The sequence below is a fragment of the Haliaeetus albicilla genome, chromosome 9 (assembly GCF_947461875.1).
Source record: "Haliaeetus albicilla chromosome 9, bHalAlb1.1, whole genome shotgun sequence".
NCBI lineage: Eukaryota > Metazoa > Chordata > Aves > Accipitriformes > Accipitridae > Haliaeetus > Haliaeetus albicilla.
In genome coordinates, this window is record NC_091491.1 from 11190606 (window position 1) to 11211102 (window position 20497).

Sequence of the window (20497 nt, forward strand, 5' to 3'; positions counted from 1 at the left end):
GGCTCCTAGTCCTGGATACTTCTACAGGGGATAGAAAAGGTTTCAAGAAAAAAAAGAAGATTTCTTAATTTTGTTGACTGTCATGTTTAGGTGGGAATGGGAATAGCACAAGCCCAAAACCAGGATTCTAACTTCTCTGGAATGGTACATTATTAAATTATGTATGAAGGTACCTGATTCTTTTTTATTACTCAAGGATGTATAGATTTGTCTGCAAGCAGAGTTTAACCCATTAAATAGCAAGCAGTTTTTCCATCAGTGCCTTTTCTGAAGGTTTCTGATAGTGATTCCAGGTACATCCTTTTCCCGGCCTGAAGTGTTCCTTCTTGAAAGCGTTCCCATGTACCCTTGTGCCTCAAGCTCTGAAAACCAGCCTACGCCACTGATTAACTTGGCCCATTGTCACCTGTCATCTTGAAGCTGATTTTTCTTTTCCAGCTTATAAGGTCGACAGTGAGACAAAACTTTCCATCTGTGTGCTTTACTTGCAAGTAATTGCTCCAAAGAAGGGAGGAGGTTCCCTAGATAAAAGTACTCACTACTTTCCTTGAAACTGTCTGTAAATAAAACTCTTTCATCTTTGAACTTAAATGTATTTCAACCCCAATTTAGGTTCTTTTTCCCTCTTAGTCCTGGACCACTCTAAGTTATTTAAAAAAAAAAAAAAAAAAAAAAAGACTTTCTTAATAAGCCCCAAAGGTAATCAGAAAGAAGACAGCAAAATGAAACAACTCGTAAAATATTCCTCAACATCTTTAGGGAATACTTAATGCACACAAGGTCAGGGCTTTGTAATGGTAATTTAAGAGTTGTAGGAAGTGATCCATCATTTTAAAGAGCAACATTGCCATCCTTGACAAAAAGTTTATGTTTCGGAATCAACTTGAGTCCCTGCTCACCTCAGGAAAACAAATGCTGGCAGATCTTCTTGTAGGACATAATGAAGGAGATTTTCTATAATGTTATGCAAATGTCATGCTAAATTGTATGTAGGCATTGAGAAGCGACAGGTAATTGCAGCTGTCCAGTTTTCTGGAAAGTACTAACACTGTTCTGGATTAATTTTTCTTTCTGGAGCAGACGTTATATGGAAATTACCCTTGATTGTACACCGTCGTTCGAAAGGTCACAGCGGTAGATACAAAATCCATAGGCAGTCGATTGTCTTCCACATATTCAGCATTACTGCTCTTGCCTATTTTACCCTTAGGCATCTTTTATTTCTTGCACAGATGGTCTCACTCAGCCCTAACAAAATGTTTTAAGCTGTTGCATAAATTAAAATAAGAGGCCCCAAAGTACAAAAGTGCAACTCTTTGGTAAGAAGTTGGGGCTGGGGGGGAAATAGGCAAGGAGAGAAAACAATGCAGGGCTCTGCTTCCCTCTCTGGCACCTTCTTGAATTGGCTTCATCATGCAGGTTAGTCACAGGTATTTCCAACAAGGCAAGCTGAAATTCATGGCATGTGGAGGAACAAATGTATAAGGGTGCAGAGGAGTGGGTGTATTTGCCATTTGAATAGCACATCATATATGTGCATCAAAGTAATGAGTAAAGATGGTCAATACTTTTTGACATATTTTCTGTATTGGAAAGGGTGATTTGATCTAGCTCATTGGATTGGAAAGGGAACTGGAAAGGATTGATTTAATTTATGCTTTTATTGAAAGATTATATAATGATAATCAGCCTTCAACCTTGTCATTTGCCTTTGTTAAAATGAAGCTCCTTAGAAGCATTTCACAGGTAATTTTGAAATACTGATTTTTATTTCCAACATGGGAAGGAAAGAGGCATTGAAATGTCAGAACGTCCTGTTAAGTAGAAATTCCACGTGCTGATCTACTTGAGTAACAACCAAAAGCATCAGCACTGATGGCCAAACTGCAATGTCGTGCGTGTACAGACTTCTGAAAGGTGCTGAGACCTGTTGAAACCAGGCTGGACATGGGCTACCTCACAGTGGGATGCTGAAAAAAAGTGAAATCCCAAACAATTATTTTCATTTGAAAGTTTTAGACCTCACCTGTAGTGTAAAAAGCTGCATATCAGTGAGCAAACCATTGGTTATTTGTTTTGTTCCTTACTAGATGTATTTTTATTTATTTTTTAACTCAGCTTGCCATCTATGGTAAAATACTTCTATTGCAGTTTGTAACATGTGTGCTGATTTGCGAGTAAATTAAGCTGACTGGAGTAGAAGTGAAGCTTGGGGGCTCAAGGCTTCCCCCTTGGCTATGAAGCCTGTTGTCTTGCAGACACAGCTATAGAGCCGTCTGCCTCTGCAACACCCAGTGCAACTGCTTGTCCCTCTAGTTCAGTTTTGATGCCTTGGGCTTCCACCAAGGTTTATCCCTACTGTTTTCTTCATCTCTCAGAAGATGTGAGCCCTCTGATTTACAGTTAAAATCTTCAGAAGATTTATGATATTGTGTAACAGGTGAAAATGCACATGGGTTTTATATGGTATTTATGGTCACGTTGGTATCTTACCTGAAGATGAACTACAAGAGTTTGCAGCTCCCGTGAGGGGGGGGAACCGCTCCACACAATATAGGACTTGTTAAATGCAGCGCCTTAACCTTACTTCACCTTCCATTGGCGTTCTGGGGTATAGGGTCACCCTGAATTCAGGAAGGCAGCTCTCTTCTGCTTCACTGAACTTCAGGTTGATCTGTGATGCTCAGGTTCTGCCTCATACCCGCTGCAGTATTGTTCTCTAATCAGCCATTAGCAGATTCAAGCTTAATGAGATTTCTGTGACTTGCACAATGCATGAGGATCTTCCCTTAGTGAAAGTTAGCAACAGATAGTATTTCAGTGATGTAGCTATTAGGTCAATGATCATTTCTTGAGGCCTGTGCCAATACCTTGGGAGTTTCATTTGAAAGACCAGCCTGGCAACTCAAATGCAGCCTGATATGCAGAGAACTTCTTGTAGCCCTTGGGTGGGATACAGGGTGACGTAGTTCATGGTACTGACCAGCACCAGGAGATGCAACACAGCGGATGAGATGTCTTTTTCCTGTCAGTGCTCTACCCATCAGTGCAACTTGTGCTGATTTTATGCCTTCCTGAGCACTCGCTGTGCAGCTGTGCTTAGGAGTGTGGCAGCTGGGATGGGGTACACCAGGCAGACGTACTTGTTTCCTAACCCCAGGAACCTTTCCTCTTTTGTGTTTCCAGTGCTTCTCACCCCATGAAGAACTAGGCCCGAAGGCAGTGTGGGGTAGCTTCCTGTGCTGGGGATAGGAATTGGGGAAGCAGATGTTGCCAGAGTTGATAACTTGTGTTTTGCTCCTGAGACTTGCAACACAACATGCAAGTCCTACAGGAGAGGGAGAAGCTAAGGTAGCCCTTGATGGCATGTCTGAAAGTATTTTACAGATAGGAGTCTTTCCAGTCTAGACAGAAGTAACTCATTGAGCACAGCAGCGTTTTGTCCTATGTTACAAAGAGCAATATGCCCAGAATCTGCCCAACACGTGCTGAGGACTTGTCCTGCTCCTGCAATCCCCATCCACCTCTAATGCCTGTGCTTGTAGTTCTCATCCATACCCTGAGCCCTCCTGCAAACAGGGCTTGTGTGAAACTCTGAAGATAGCCTTCAACAGTCCTCTCCTTCAGCCATATCTAGGACTTTTGTGCTATTGTGAACTTTCTGTTCACCATAAAAGTACCAGAATAGGTATGATCATCTTATCTCTGAAGCAGTCGAGCTCACTTAATTGCCCGCTCTCTGTACATGCCGAGAAGAAAGGGCTAGTTAGCATGCTGTGTGTGTGGCAGGACTGGCAGGTAGCGAGTGCCTGAAAAAGGTAGTGTGAAATTGTCTCAGCCAGATTGTGGTTTGTCTGTCAAGGTACCCAGAGTGGTACTGCACAAAGTCCTGCCCAGACCTTTTTCCCCCAGGGTAACAACAGCCCTCTGTGGGGCACAAGCTCCAGCTCAGTTTACAGGCAGATAGGCAAAGGCTCCACGCGTGCAGACTGGCATGGCTGAAGCAGATAAATAGTTGCTGAGGATATGACACTGCCCGGTCACTGGGGTGGAAATGAAAGTTGAGGACCAGAAGGTGTGTGTTTGTCACTATCGGGGACTGAACTTGCCCTGGCATCAACCACATGCTATCCCTGAGTCTTAGCTCATTTATCAGGGTGACAGTAGAACAATTGCATAATACCGTTCCTTTTCCCCAGTTAATAGATGCAACCAAAAAGAAAATTCAGCAAATTAGTAGGTTGGATCCTAGGAGAGGTCTAGTGCTTTTGAGTCCTGTTTATTACCAAATCCTGTTCCCTTGACCTATAACAACAGATACGACTTCTGGTATTGCAAGTTCATGTCTTTAGTGGTCTGCAGGATGATTGTCATTACATCGCACTGTACCATAGTTTTTGCTTGAGATATAGAGAGCAGCATAGAAGCACTAGACACTATGCATTAGTCACTGTCACTATTACCTCTGACAGTGGGAACTGTCACATAATAAATGGGAACAGAGACTTTTATAGGTCATAGAGTACTGCAAGGTGGGTTCTGAAAGAAATAAGAGTATGGTATTGTTGTAGCACTAACCACTTCCTTCGTTCCCACCTTGCAGAGTTACCTCTGTTTGCTCAGTAGCCCTTTTCTCCTCATCACTGTCACAGTAAAAGAGGAAAGTGCTAGTTGCACCTGGAATGGTTTGTTGTTTATTGGTTGGAGTTAGGTTTTGACAATTTTGTAAGCCTGTGTTTCTGTAACTGTATTTTAATGTGAGGTGTATTGTTTATTTCCTTGAATATTGTGGTAGTTGTTTTCTTCAACTGCTTTTGACTGAGAATATTTCTGTACTGTATAGCATGTAAAACTCAAGGTGACCATTTCTATTTTCATGTCTGCTCTCCCTCTAGGCTAGAAGTTTCCTGTCTTTCTTTTGGACAGTTAATGTAGAGAAGAGATAGTGTTTTCCTTCAACTAATTAGATGATGTATTTCAGAGTAGTCAGCTATGTTTAGTCAATGAAATATGTTTTGCCAGTCGACAGAGAGGGATTGATCAGCAGACAAAGAATTCAAAAGAAAAAGGAAGCAACCATGGCTGTATTATTAAAGAAGTATTTACAGACAAAATCTAGATGTTAGAATAGTGTAATACCTAGGCTACATTCATTACTAGGCTACAATCATATTTAGAAAGGGTCAGTTCCATCTTTACAAGGTTTTGAAGCTGTTTCATAGCATTTTGTTTTTAAAACTTCGGCAGGCTTACATCACGCAGAATGAAAAATCTGATTTTTCTTGTGTATTGGTGGGACTTTTTGTTACAGTTTTTCGAACTATGGGGTAATGCATGTATAGGAAGCTAATGATGTGGTCTCTAGGTATTGCTTTACTGTAGGGAGTACTGATAATGAGCTTCAAGTAATAGGGTATGAGTCCCAGAAGATGAATTCTGATTACCTTTGTGGTATCGTCCCCTGTATGCCCCTTCTTCCTTGATGTTTCTGTAAAGAACATTTGGATTTTGATGAGGGTATTGCGTATTTGACTTCTAATTAGATTTGCAGTATGTTGTGTTAGTAAACCATGACTCTTATGTTTGGTTGTTTTGTTTTGTTTCCATTTTCTTAAAGTGTATGTTCATTGAATCATATGATGGCAAGCAGCAGTTGAAACATCTTGCTACTCTGTGTATAAAGCTTATATTTATTGGTCCAGAGAGGGTGAATTTTGTCCCATACTCAATAATAATCAGTAAACAGTACTTAAATTGTACAGAGACTAGCAAACTGCAACATACTGTGAAAGTGCAGAGAGATACCCTCCAAGGAAATAGCATGACAGGTCTTAAATAATACCTTGTAGTCATGCGCTATGCCATTATAGGCACTAAAATTAAATGTACAGCTTCCCTAAACAGCAGGTTGTCTTCCCTACTGCCCCCTTTTAATAAAAACTCTGGGACTTTCTCATGTTGACAGGTCAAATGTAGCCTTTTTATATTCTCCATGTTTTATCCTGTTTGGAGTTCTTCTTGAAATTTGTTTTCCTTGTACTCAATAACTTTCCACTAAATCATTTTCTTGTACTGGATGCTTTTAATTGAAATTTAAAAAACAAAATTAAAACCCAATCTTTTGCCAAATCTCATCTAACATAAAGGCATTTAAATTACTGCTGGTTTGTAGCTCTGACTCGTGTTGCCAGTGTCCTCACTTCTGTTTTGTTTTGTTTAGCAGACTGCTATGCCAGTTTAATAAACATGCTGTTATATATTCTGTTGTAATTTAGCTGCCATTTTGCTTCAGTTAGACAGTGATTGGTTATGGCAGGGCTGTAATGTGTTGTCAGCACAGGTTACTCACTCCTTGTTGGTGGTGGCCGAACACTGTCTGAGACATAGTGTCATTGCAAAATTGTTTGACAATGTTGATGCTGTAGTTGCACTGAGCAATAACAACTGCAGAGGTTGAGGAAGGGCATGCGGGAGCGGCTGTGCTGAGGGCAGCAATGAAGAGAGAATGCTAAACAGAGCAGCAAGAAAAGTCATCAGGGAAAAGTTTGTCCTTTATTTTTATTCTCTTCTGTTGTTCTTGTTTTATTTTTCCCATTGAGTAGCTGCTAAGAAAAGGTGCTGTATCAACTGTCCTGAGGACACAAGTCCACAGAAAAGTCGGTGATGGATGCGCAGGCTCTGCTCTTTGCCCTGGTCTACCAGGCTCCGCTCAGCACTTGGCCTCTTGGCTGAGACTGCTGGATTTGGTGGCAATTCTTGTGATGCGCAAGCTCTGCTCCATTGCAAACAGGGTGACACCACCAAACTTAGGTCACATTGGTCACCATACAGTTATCAGATGCTTTTGCCTTTCAAACACTATCAACCTGGGGTGAGTTTTAATACTTAATTAAGAGGCAAGAGGCTCAATTTTCCATTATGGGTTGTTTAAGCCATCCAAACTTTTCATAACAAGATTAGATTCACTTAAGCTTCTAGTAAATCAGAGTGTTTTCTAAGACAGAAGCGGTGTGCCTCTGAATTTCTGAACGTCAGACTATTTTTTTCTTCTGGAGGGTTGGGGTTCATTCTAGATATGAATTAAAAGTTTCAGAAATGGATAAAATAATTGCCAAAATCTGTACACATCTTTTGAGGAGACGGGAAAGGGAAAGAGATTTTTTGCGAGTCCCCCATTGCCATTGAAAAAAAAAATTGTACATTTTACTCCCCTGCCTGTGTAAATTATAGTAAAATGAAGAAGGGAAAGCCCAACTTGGGTGGAATTGCTTTCGCCAAACTTTTTGAGTTAAATAATCTGTTAAGAGTAAATGACTGCAAGGTCTAGGCCTTCATGCAGCACTTTCTGGCATTTTATTAATACATAATATTTTCTTACTGAGGGGATTTTTGCATTTGTTCATCTTTAATAAATTTGGAAGCAACCTCAGGTGTTAAGAGACATTTCTATCTACTGTCATTTAGTTTAGGGCACTGCGTCATAGACATAACAAGATTAAGTATAGCCCAGCTCGCTTTCCACACAACCTAGATTTGTGTACTGTTTAATTTAGTTCTGTGGCAACCATCATCCTTTCCCTGTCCTTTTACATAAAGTTTTAGGATATAGTATAGAAAGTCATGCATTTATTTCCTTTGTATGCACTGTCTCTGGCAGTGCTCGTGGAATTTTTTAGGGATCCCTGCTTCAGGTGTTAGCAAAGGCAGGTGTCGCTGCCAGCATGAGGACAGCCATGACTTTTAACACATGGTGTAAAAACTGGCCTTTTGGGGTTTTGATGGAGACAGAGGAGGTAAATAAAAAAGATTCTAATTGACTTTTGCAGATTAAATTTATTGCTGTTTCTTTAAAGTCTCGGAAGATTAGCATTTGGGTCCTGTCTCTGAGGCACGCAGCTTCCTGTTGTTTGAGCTGGGCAGGTGGTGAGGCTTGAGGAGAAAACTCGGCCGCCGGTGCTGACTGTAAGAAGGGCTGTGGGGATGAGGATGAGGGGTAAGTGGGGCATATCTGGAGGTGTGTGGGGGTATGTGGGGTGGGGGCTCAGTTGGGACAGTGTGGGGCCTGTAGTGAGAGGGGAGGCTCACAGCTCCACCAGCTGGGGAGACAGCAGTGGGGGGACAGCGGTGTGCCTGCCTGAGGGGAGAGAGGTATGGGGAAGAGGGGAGCCCTTGGGCTCTGGGGAGGGCAGCAGTTTTAATTTTGTGTTTAGTTTCTGGATTGTGGCAGAAGGGTGAGATGTTACCTGCCATGGGGCGAGGAGGCGTTGGGGTGGAGGGCCCTCGCAGGGCAGAGGAGACGTGCTGGTGACCTGTAGGGCCAAGGCATGTGATAGCTGACAGAAACACCTCCTGCCTACTCCTTCCCCTCTGCAGAGGGTACCAGAAAGTAATAATCTTTCCTTTCCATGCTGCCAATGTACGTGGTTTTGCTTCACTCCACTGCTGGGAACGTTTCCTTCCACATGAAAGGAGCTACTTGCACACACAAGGTGAAACACAGACTTGAGCGTTTTTGAGTAAAGGGTTGTTTAAGACTGGATTTCTAATGCAACAAGGCAGTTGTCAGTCATTGGCTTGATCATTTTCTCAGGCAATTTGCTTCATTAGACTTGGACATGCAACACTCTCAGCGTTGTTGCGTAAATACATCCCCCATGGCTGCACAGTGGGCTCTCCTGCTTCCCATGGGCCTGCAAGGGGTGAGGGGGAGCAGGCTTCATCCTCCACATGTGCTGTCACCTCCATCATCCCCACCAAAACTCACAGCAAAGTTTTTTCTTAACTTTGGATCCCACTGCAGTTTGATGGCATCAGAAAAGAGATGTGCAATTGAACTGACAATCAGTGATTGGCATCATGCATAACTCATTATTGTGTCAAGGATTTGGCATGTCCATGGAGAGGAAACCATGTGCGTTGTGTTGACGCTGAGCTTAATTCATATCCTACCGGTGGTTATGCCAAATCCTTATCTCATCGGTTCTCAAGCCAGATCGCTTGCTTGTGTGCCAGATTCTTGTCAGAATAATGAGTTATGCCTAATACCAATCATTCTGTGGCAGATGCCGCCTTGTGTAGCCATTTTGTACTGTTGATAGTTAGAGCAAAATGTCTGGGTTTTCGTACAATGTGAGTGGCATGGTCGGAGCTCTCTGGTAGGGTCATGAAATGGAAAGGATTTCAAATGGCATCCAAATTATATGTCAAGTTTTATGGCAACTTTCTTGAAAAATGTCTTGCTGTTGTTTTCTTTTCTATACCCTCCCCTGAATATGTATCCCCCCCAATATGTCCATTACCTTCCTGCTTTTAAAATCTTCAAAATTACATTCGTGGATGTGTCATTCTGAGCAGTTTTGCCGTTCCTTTATCTTCCTTCTTATTAATGCAACAAAATTTTGTAGACAGCTCTGATTCTTTCTCTTGCTAGCAAGTGATTCATCTGCAATCTTTACAGAGGCACAGGCCTGTATATCAGCCTACCACACCTCATGGTTTTAGCAGTTACACTAGCCAGGAGATTGTCAAGGGAGATGTGCTATCTCCCTGCTGAAAATAACACATTATCTCTCTAACATTGTAGAAGGTAAGAAGGACTCGCAAGGAAAAGAGAACCCACATGCATTTTTTACTTTTCCCTATGGGAGAAGTCCAAGGTGCCACCAACGCAGGAGTGAACACTTGAGCTGATACTGAACTTATAATCAAGTTCTTTGTTGAGCGAACTGAATACTATGAGAAAGGAAAAGGAAGACTTCCACAGGGTACAGTGGTAATGCGTATCCGTAAGGGGTGAGAGTGTAGAGTATCTTCTGTTTACCTCTTTGACTTGAGTGGGTAATTTGCTGGAATGAAGAGAGCAAGAAAAGGCTGAATGTTCACTAGTTCACATTTGCTTCAAAATCAAAAGGCTTCCAAACCAGCTTGGTATTCTCTGTTACAGGGATATGACAGTTTATACCCAGGTGCTTTCAAATATAGGTTAAATGAAATAATCACATCACACTCCCCATAGCCTGGTCATCATTTGTTCGCAAACCACGTCCAAGTGACAATGCTTGAAAATAGGTTATTCATAATCATGTTGTTGTTTAAGCTGCATTACTATTTCGTATCCAGCCTATTGATTTTTCAGGATTCTTCTGCATGAGGATTTTTCATTAGTGGAACACAAAACCCATAGTGGAATCATAAAATATTGTACTTACAAAAGGTCCTTAATTTTCTGTTTTTAATAGAAAAATAAATGCACCTGGGCTGACAATTAGGATGCCAAGATTTTCCTTAATTTAATTTGAAACAGTTCAAGAGCTTTACTTTGGATATCAGCAGAAATGAGGGCCAAATTCAGGTACAGTTTAATTGGGTACAAATCATCTGGCTTCCCTAGAATTACTTTAGCTTACATAAAATCTACTTTAATTGGACATTTTAAGCATACACACATTTGCATTTCTTTAATAAACCAATTACTTACTAAACATTTCTAGACAGACACTTCCTGGGATAGACTACCTGGTTTACTGAACCTGGGAAAAAATTCCTGCAATGTGAGGGTATAGAGAGCTCCTGCAACAGGCAGTAGTGCTAAAAGAGGCAAAGGACAGTTACAGAACAGATCTCTGTTGAAAAAATGTTAAAAATCATGGATGGAAATAAGACACTGGTGTGAATTGAAGCTTCTCTGCTGAAAATCTCCCTTGTGATGAACTGGTCGATCACCATCAGGGCCATAATGGGCTCTTGGTATGCAACCCCTTCACTACTGTTTACAGTCAGACTTCATATGAAATATTTTCTATGGGAAGACCATGCAGATGTCATACATCTCTAAAGTTACTTTTGCTTCCTAGGGGCTGTGGTATCCAGTTAGCCCTCGATTCCATGAATATTTATACAACATAAATGGGGAAATCGGTGGGTTCCCTTGGTGGAAATGTGATAGTGGTATTTTTTAAAGTAAACTTAAATAAGGTCAGAATTTTTTATCCTCTAGAGAAAATTTCACGTCTGATTAAATAGTTTACATAAACTTAATCTTTTTTTGCTAGATGCATTATAATCTCAGATATTATTCATGTAGCTATTCCTCTGTGAACCATAAAATGTTCATTTCTTCAAAATGAATATGAAGCTCAAAGCATTAGTGGTCTTAAGAGCATAAAAAGTTTATTGCTTTGTGCTTAACATTTTTCAAGTAACTTTCGAAAGCTGAACAAATTTTGCATTTAGATTAATGGAAGATGTTTTCCATTTGAAGGAACTAGCAAGGGAGCAGCAATAACAAAAATCCCCCAAGGTTAAAAATGTAGTGCTTTTGATTTTTACCAGAACTGTGTTAGCAGAACAATCATTTCTCAGCATGGAAAGGTAACATAATTGGTCTATACAGTGGCAATATAGAAAACGAGTATGCTTCAGAGAAAGCTAATATGGCTCTACTTAATAATTTCCTTCAAGAGCCTGAATTTGAATGTATATTTCACCCAGCTTGAGGCAAACAATTTGTACCCATAAGTTCTAGTGGAAGTTACCAGGGGGTCATGCAATTTATTTTAGTTCTTGAAGTTTTCAGAACTGAAGACCTAAGTGCACATTCACTTGCATTGTTTCACCAGTAATTTGATCCAATTGGGCACCATTTTCCTTCTGCTCTATTATGATAGCTCTAGTAAAAAAAAAAAAAAAAAAAAAAAACACCAAAACCAACAACCAGCCCTCTCATGAAATACTGTGAAAGAAAAGTTTTCTCAGAAGAGAAACTACTTCTCAAATTTATACGACCAGCCTTTTCAAGAATTTCTCAAATCCTTTCATTCCCTAGCACCTGAACCCCACTGTGTTAGTTTCTTGAAAACTCATGTTACGGTGTGAATCCACTTTCCTTTCCAGTTGTATTTTTAGAGTCTCTGATTGGGGAAAATAGCTTTCTTCAAAACAGACTAAATCATTTATTTGCCCTTAAACACAGGACAGTGCTTCCTTCCAGTGCTGACTACAGCCTGGTTTCCATGTTCATAAAACCCAGCAGCCAAGTTCCACATACAAAATGGTGCTTGCTTAACCTCTGCTCTTTAGGCAGATACAAATTTTTCTATGGTAAATCATATTGTCCTGTAAATCTCAGGAAGTTTGGTGGTGCAGTAACTGAGGGGTCCTTTTCCTATAGAAGTGGCACTGAATAGCAGGAAAGAGTTGTGCTTTTGAGTCGTAATTTAGAAGAAAAATTCTTGAGCCTCATTGTCCTCTGGGCTGCAGAAGGCTTTGAATAGACCTACAGGGCAGAGCACTGGGAAGGCTTTTTTTAGTTTCCCCAGTTGAGGGTACTGGTGCATGGATTACATCTCATCACCATCCAGGAGCAGTGGAGTTGGAAGGGGCTAGGTAGCTAAGAGGGATACTGAGTTTATCAGAACGATTGTATCTAAAATGTTCTGGAAAGAAGCATTAGGAGAAACAAATATTAAGGAGCTGGGATTAGGGGGAAGACGCACGTTTCTTAAGGGGGAGAGGATGACACAATTCTGGAAGCTTCTTTCTTAAAACATGACTATTTCTTGCATTCTCGCTTTACACTACGGCTGTGTACATTCATAATATTTATGCAGACAGTTTTTTTCAATCATAGCCCTTTCTGTCAACGCTGCTTTGTTCCATTTGTTTTCTCAGGTGATTTTGTTGCTGTGTCTTCCATAAATATTAACTTACCTTTTCAGTTGTGCCTAAAGTTTAGAATTATTTATTTTTATTTTAGTGGGATGCTTCTTTGAATTGCAGAAAAGAACTTCTGGCCTTCTTTAGCATGTCCATGTTCCTACAGCAGAAGATCTTTTGAGGCAGTTTTGATAGACCACTTACATTCTCCCTTAGCCAAGATAACAAATGCCATAATGTTAATTTTATAGATTTCTTAATCTGTTGCAGTTCTAGAAATCCATCCTGTGCTTTTGAAGCAATCAGAAGTTTGACCATTGACTTTCAATAAAGTCACTCTACTTTTCTCACTTAGATGCCAAATGTACCTGAACATATCTTACAGACACAAGGTAGAGTATTAAATAAAGCCATCCGTTTAGTAATTATCACCAAAACCTAATGTCTCTTACTTCTGAAGCCAGGGACAGTCTTGCTGGAAGCCTGCCTTTGGGAAATGCTATTTTTTCCTTCCCTCATTCTACAAGATTGTATGATCTATCCTTACTATAACTGTATGGCCGTTTGTTAGCACACTAGTTTTAGAGCCACGATTTGGTCAGTTTACTGTGATGAGGTAAGGAGATCCTTTTCCCTTTAAGAGGCCATGATCAGAAAAACATGGCCTGAATTTCGTTAGCAGTGTGACAATGAGAGAGATAAGTAGATGTGACAGTTATGAATGACGTACTGTCATGCACTTCTGCGTTCTGACTCAGATAAATTGACACTGCTGTCAAACACAAGCTATGGAGAGTAGAGACCTCTGATGAACCTTCTAATATGGTAAATGGGAGTCTTAATTCTTCATTAACTGGAAAAAGGAGATTTGGCCATGTAATTTTCTCCTTGCTGCCTGTTTTAAAGATTCCAATAACCCAGCATTTACAGTTGACTAGGCAGGGATTGCTTTTTCCTATGCTAGCGACATGCAGGCTGTGAAATCTAAGGAAGCGCCGCTTAAACACAGACTTATTGCCTTGGTTATCTTTAATGACTTTGAAATGTATTGGCCTCATTATGGAACAGTGCAGTTATCAATTCCTCTAATTAGGTGATGTGGTCCCATAAGAAATTTAACATTAAAGTGCAAAAATGAGTTAGTGGCATCAATTGCTGGCAACCTGGGTGTTGGCACTGAATTTAAAGCAACGGTGCTCTTTTTCTGTGTAGTTTTTCTGCATCAATCTTACTCATTCAAATATCAACAGTAATTTTTTTCAATTCATTTATTTTTGCCTGTGTGAAGAGCTGTTTATTTATCTGAGAATGTCTTTGCTCTCTGAAGCTCTGTTCTGTGGCATGTGGTTGGTGTAAATACTAGCAAACAATGAACTAGCTGATGCAGAGTGAGCTCTCTCCATTTACAGGTCAGACTAGTCAGTAAAACTGCCAGTCCAACTTTTCATTTTTAGTGGCCCTTTCAATCTGAAGATCTTGTAGCAATTTATAAGCATTAAATAAAAGTGACTTGCCCACAGTCATACCACACAGCAGCAAAGCTGGAAACAAAGCACGATACCCGCAGTTCAGTCACCTTCCCAGATTTTGTAATGCTGTTCCCGCCTACCAGTATCTGTTTGAGGTTACATTTCTCTTTTCCACCATATGGAAAGGATTATTGGTGGCCAATTTAGAACAGGCATTCTCCTGTCTTGTTGGGAAGAAAAGAGGGTCTGAGAAACCTTATTTTAATGTTGTCTGGTTTCTGCAAGTGTTTTGGTATGGCTGTATACGAAAGCAAGTGCACAGTAGTTATCTTCTGTTATCCTTCTCCTTAAGTCATACAGCCCAATCCCACAGTTTATATCCGTATGAAGATAATCTCCAGTTACTACGAGTTTATAAAGCTTGGTGGTGATAACGTATGTCAGGGTGGTGTGTGGTGTTAACATGGGGAGGATATCTATGTGAATACATCAGGGGGACCATACTGCTTTTAATTAGAATTTTTATGTACTGTTGAATAAGTGGTTCCAAAGACATCTAAAATCCTAAAATTACAAACCACAAATGGTCACGAACCCAGTAGTGGAGTAGGATTTCTGTCTGGTTAGCCAAGCAGTATGCCAGGGCTGGAAACACCAAGCTATGCTTTCCACATAGACATGTATCTCATGCTGTACTGGCCTCACTTAACTGTACTGAATCTGTAAGGTTGCGCCACTCTTTTTCTCCCTTCTCAAAGGAAAAGTAATAGCACATCGCAAAATTACTGATTTTCCCTCAAAAAGATCACAGAAAACTGTTCTTTGTCCCATTGGTAGTGGAAGTAAGAGTAGAAAAAGGATGAGGTACTTCAATCTAGGACCTTGAATCTCAGAGATGTTCTGTTAGACATGTACATTATATAATTAGAGATTTTTTTTAAACTAGGGCCTTTAGCTCTTCTGTGCCTCGGGTCGTCATACACAAAATGGGGATAATAATTTTATTTTCAACAAAGTTGTTTAAATACACTCGTGTTTTCAAGGTGTTCGGATAGTATAGAAATGTGAGGATATACATTTGTTCAAGCTGAATAAACAAGCGGAAGAGGTAATACTGCTCAGCAGTTCTTTGCTCCATGGCACCTGCTTAGGCTGAACATGCTAAGGAATCTCCACCCCTGCAGGTTGGTGGGAGCTGATGACAAACAGAGGCAGAGGGAAGAGAAGTAAAACATCAAGCATTGCTGTAAGTCAGGGGCGGCTCATCTGTTCTGGATCCTGTCCATGCCCCAGTTCATGGACAGAGTGGCTATCCTGTGCTGGACACCTATGTCAGGACCTCTGGACACTTGCACAGGCCTCCTTCTCCTTGAGAGCTTGAAGCCCAGAGCTCCACAGCTCTGGAGGTGCAGCTGTGGCTGAGTTTGGTTCCCACCCTGCTACAACTGCTCTGGGCCACTGCTCTTTCCAGTGTCAGCTGGTGCACTTCAACCGCTTCAGCACTTCAACCCGAGCGACAGTCTTTGTCCCAGAGGGCAACGGAGCAGATATTTGTACTTGTGACTTGACTTTTGGTTCACACTCACAAGAATGAGGTGTTGAGATGGACTGTGGGACGGAGATTGCAGGCTTGGAGAAGTGTGCCAGCACAGTTGGCAGCACCTTTCATTGTGTCTAGCATCCTAGATATGGACCTTAGGTCTTCAGAAAATCCTGATGTAGCACTGCATAGGTTTTAGAAGAATCCAACATCAAACCTGTTTTAAGTCAGAAGGATAAACCATTATAGCATTGTGAAGAAGTGCAATGTGTGTGTCAGTGAATAATTTTATTCCCTCTCTATGAGGTTCAAAGAGGGAAGAGGATAAAACAAACTGCACTGAACAGTATGGATATTTGTTGCAGTTGACCATAAACAGGCAGGCACTGTATACTGGCAGCACAGTGACATGTATGCCTGGGTTTTGGTCAGATTCTTAACTTTATTGGTTTTGGTCGGTTTATTTGAGTCTTATTCCTAACCTCCTAGTGCAGAAAGTATCAAGAGACCTTAAATTACCTTAACATTGCACTTCCTGCAGTAGTGTGCTACAGCAATGAGGTCACTCTACAGACACATTTCTTTGGTTGCTTTTGGAGTACAGGGCATTAGTTAAAGACTCAAGGCCGAGAAGATGGGGAATGGATGAATTCACTTTATCTGCTTGGGCACCTAACTTGGGTGTTCTCAATTGCACTTCAGCTCCTCTCCTTCTACTGTGCACTGCTTTTTTTCTCTTGAATCACAGTTAGATATTTGACATAGAGTACACAATCCTGCTGCCGTTTCCACCCCTTCCATTGTGCATACCTGGTCTGAGGTATTAGCAGGAGTAACGTAGCTCTATTGGCTGGGGACTGTGCTAGTATGTACGTATTTCTGAGCCATCCTAGATATTTCAGTACTTGGGGAGTTAATGCAGGGGCTCTTTCTCTGTTCAGCCATATCATTCTATCTCTGACTACTCAGATTGCAGAAGCCCCTCATAGATAACAATGATTTGTTCTAAGTCCATATGATGCCCTCCCCTGCAATGTGCCTGAACATCTCCCAGCAGTGCGTTAAACACTGCGACTGACATGTACTAGGTATAATGTCTAGTTTATTCTCTCATCTTCTGTTCAGGAAGAAAAGTATGTGCAGTATATTTTTTTGCTTTAAATAAATAAACATGCACATGTGCAATCCCACACAGTGTTTGTTGCTGCCAAAGTGTATTTAGAGACGTTATACTGAAGAAGTTCTCCTTTTACTTGGACTGGAAGGAAGGTGGCATGGGATAATTCTGCTTCCTGAGGGAGCCAATTCTGCTCTCTTGCATTAGCTTTCAAGATATTTTTGTTTCACATGTAGACATGCCCTGTTCTAGTAATGGATGTCATCAGAGTATCTGAGCAGCATAGTAGTTATCTATGCCTAAATAAGGAGGAAAAAAAAATATCTGATCTTTCTAGTTTTCTCCCCCTGCTTTGTTTGTTCTCAATGGAGTTTGCGATTTCCCTTCTCTGAAAATGGTATTTTCAATGATGACATTTCATACTTGACCATACTTTTGCCTAGTCAATGCGAGAAGAAAAGGAACAGTGGCAGGAAAAGGGCCACCTATTAATTCTGTATGTTGTTCAGGAGTCAAAAAGTTGACAGAAAAAAATTGGACCACAGTTAACCTTTGTTTAAGTGTAGACTCCATGTTTTCTCCATAGTCCCAGGTGGCAGCCCGCATGTGCTGTGTGCAGAGTGATCCATGTTCCTAAACCACACATCTTATCCTTATCTCATGTAAAATATTTCTGTATTGTTCTTACAGACATTTCATGAAAATCAATGAAAATGATTAATCTAAGAAAAAAAAATAAGCATAGGTTCAGGAAAAGAGAGACAATACCTGTGCTTTACAGTCCTAGAAGCCCTTAAACAAAACGTCTCCTTCAAAAGAGATGCTGTAGCTTTAATATTGGCTGCTGTTTCCTTGAATGGAGTTACCCAATCTTTCATCAAAGAAACATATCTCCCATATCCCTGTCTTTAAAAACAGCAATTATGTGTAAATGCCTTCTGATTTATTTGAGCCAGGGCCACCGGCCAGTGTGAGTCACCACAATTTATTGCTAACCGTCACTTTTACATGATAGGTTTGTAACAAATATCTGCCGCATATTGTTAAATTAATCTTCCATTTAAAATTAATGGAGTTAGACTCCCCAGGTTCAATGTAATTTCGTGTTCACGGGCAGGGAGTGATGTGAGCTGCATACAAAATGAGCTGAGGCCAAACGCCCTAATCTTTCATCACCTTGAACCTAGTGACTAGGACGCCTTCTCAGCACCAACTAATGAGATTGAGCTTGCTTCTCTCCTGAGGACGCCAGCTCAAAGAAGCTTTTCTGCTCAGATACAGCAGGCTTCGTCTTATTTTAATAATTCCTCAGATATGACATGCCTGATGTTATGTATGAAAGAGTCAGGCTTGAAAAAGAGATGAAATGAATTTTATATCATTACTTCAAAACCGAAACCAGCTAAAGGAAGTATGTCACAGTTAAAAATGCAGTAAGCATTTTAGCTATAAAATATTTTGAAAGTAAACAGGAGTCATTCCTTCATTTATTATTATAATGTGGCCTCACCTTAGACTCATCTTCTGTAATTCTAGTCCCATTCATAAATTAATAACAATAATGTAGATGAAAGCAGCAGACTGTCCAATAAGCATGTGGATGGGACCATCAGAGAGAAGAGATTTAATTCCTAATGGAATATGCCATGCTATAGTGCTGAGCTCTATCATTTCTCTTTGTGGGCATTTGTAGGAAATGAGCCTGTCTTTTATGCAATGGCAGACTGCAAATCCATCACATACTGTTTAAAAATAATTGAGTTTAATTGTATCAGTGCACCGTTCTGTCTTTCCTTTGTGGCTTTAAAGAAGTAGTAATTTTGGTTATATTTTAGTATTTATCAGTGCAGGAGACTAATAGCATTAGTTATATCTATACAAGGGTCTGTGCAATTGTATGTCATGGTCAGTGTACCTTCATCTGCAGCAATAGCCCTGCTGCCTTTGTCACCCTTACTGACTCCCCAGTGTCCCTGACTTACTTTTGTACCAAGTGCATGAGAACCTGATTCTCCATCCAGGTCATGGAGATGTGGCCTTGCCATGCGTGTGAGTCATGCAGTGGGGATGGGGTTCAACATGCCCTCTTCCCCTGCTGCTGAGTCGTGCCACAGTGCCTGCTTCAAGCACCACGCACCAGATAGAGCAGGATGATGAACTCCTCTGCTCTTCCTTGCGTATGGTGTCTGGACAGCAGAAAGTAACGGTGGTGCTGCTTCCTAGGAAGAAAGGTTAGAAACAGGATTTTTTCAATCTAGAGGATTGTCTTATGAGAGAATGGTGAAAGGTCTTTCAAAAAGCTACTGTTGAACAAAGAAGAGCATGATTTGTTCTAGGGCATGTGGTGAGTAGGACAAAGGATGGTAGAATGTGAAGGTTTCCAAATCTTCCTCTTATTTTCATGTATATGTATGGGGAAAAAAAGTTTTGAACCATCTGGACAGCTGAAGAGATTATCTGCAGTGATATTTTTTTTCCATTGTGCTACTTTGATTTAAAATCTTCATCGGTCTTCCTGTATATTGTACCTGGGGCAGTCTTCCACAACTGAGTAGACCTCAGTCTCTTTCTTTCATGTCTTGTACAACTTGGTATCAGTTGCAGCTATTCTGATTTCTGTTGAATTCTGACTCTGGTTAAACCAGTGAACATGATACCAATATCAGGCACCTTCATTTTTGTAATGGTTTTATGGCTGAGAAAATCATCACCATTTTAGTAATTTGGTAAAACTACTGATTTTCACTTCTTAAGCTTTTTGTTTACTTATTTAAAATCAGTTTTGAGGATTTTACCTTGTTCCTCTATACTATCTCACCCGATTTAAGCCTCAAAAATTTGTCAGTTCTTTTTTTTTATTGTTGGGTTGGGGTTTTTTTGAGTGAAGTATATGCGTGTATACCCTCAGTTATACAAAACATCTACAAAACATCTGAAACTCGGTGCTCCACGCTGTGTGCATTCACCAATTTGACAACCACATGTGTCTGATTTCCTCTTCCTCCACGTTATTGCTGCCAATTGCCCAGTTTTTCTTTCCCCTCGGATACAATACTGGGGTAGAACAATAGGACATGCCCAAGTAACCTGGACATGTCCCTTGGCCTGTTTATCAATCCACACTTACCCAAAGTAATAAGGAGTGCTGGTAGGAGTACAAAATTTAAAACCATGGCTACAGCAATTGACATCAGCCAGGGACCAGCCTTCAGTGTTTGGTCCTGAAAGAATCACAAAGAGTTCTCCAAGTCTGACTGTTTATTAGAGCCTGGAGCAATGCAGGGAAGTTGCAGTCTCTGCAGTGGTGAAAAGCAAGTCCACATGGTGACAGCAGTATCGGTCTGTGCAGGGTGAGCCTTCCAGTGTGCAGAAGGAGCTTTCTTGCATTACCTTTTGTAGCAGGTTGCCTTGTATATAAAAAATATGGTGCCAGCTAGGACTGGCTGTGCTGCCTCGCAGAAGAGAGAAAGATAAATCAAGTTCCTTTTCTGCTTTATTTACTTGCTATTCATTTTTATGCCAGGCTTTGCAGCAGACAGCAATGAAACTTCTAGATATTCGTAAACAAAAATCTGGTCTTCTGTCCACTGATATAGATCAGGGAGGCCAGAATGTATGTTGAGAAAGAAGAGACTTGTAAAAAAACATTGAAATAGATTTATTGGAGACTTCAATATCTGTTGAAGTCAGCAAAGCTGGAATAAGCTTTAAGTAAAC

The 20497-nt window shown here is 40.7% G+C and overlaps 1 protein-coding gene across 6 annotated transcripts in view; it reads left to right on the forward strand.

The window, feature by feature from the left end:
* AUTS2 (activator of transcription and developmental regulator AUTS2) overlaps positions 1–20497 on the forward strand; it is an 802029-nt gene that overhangs the window by 437304 nt on the left and 344228 nt on the right. The gene's annotated exons all lie outside the window — the stretch shown is intronic.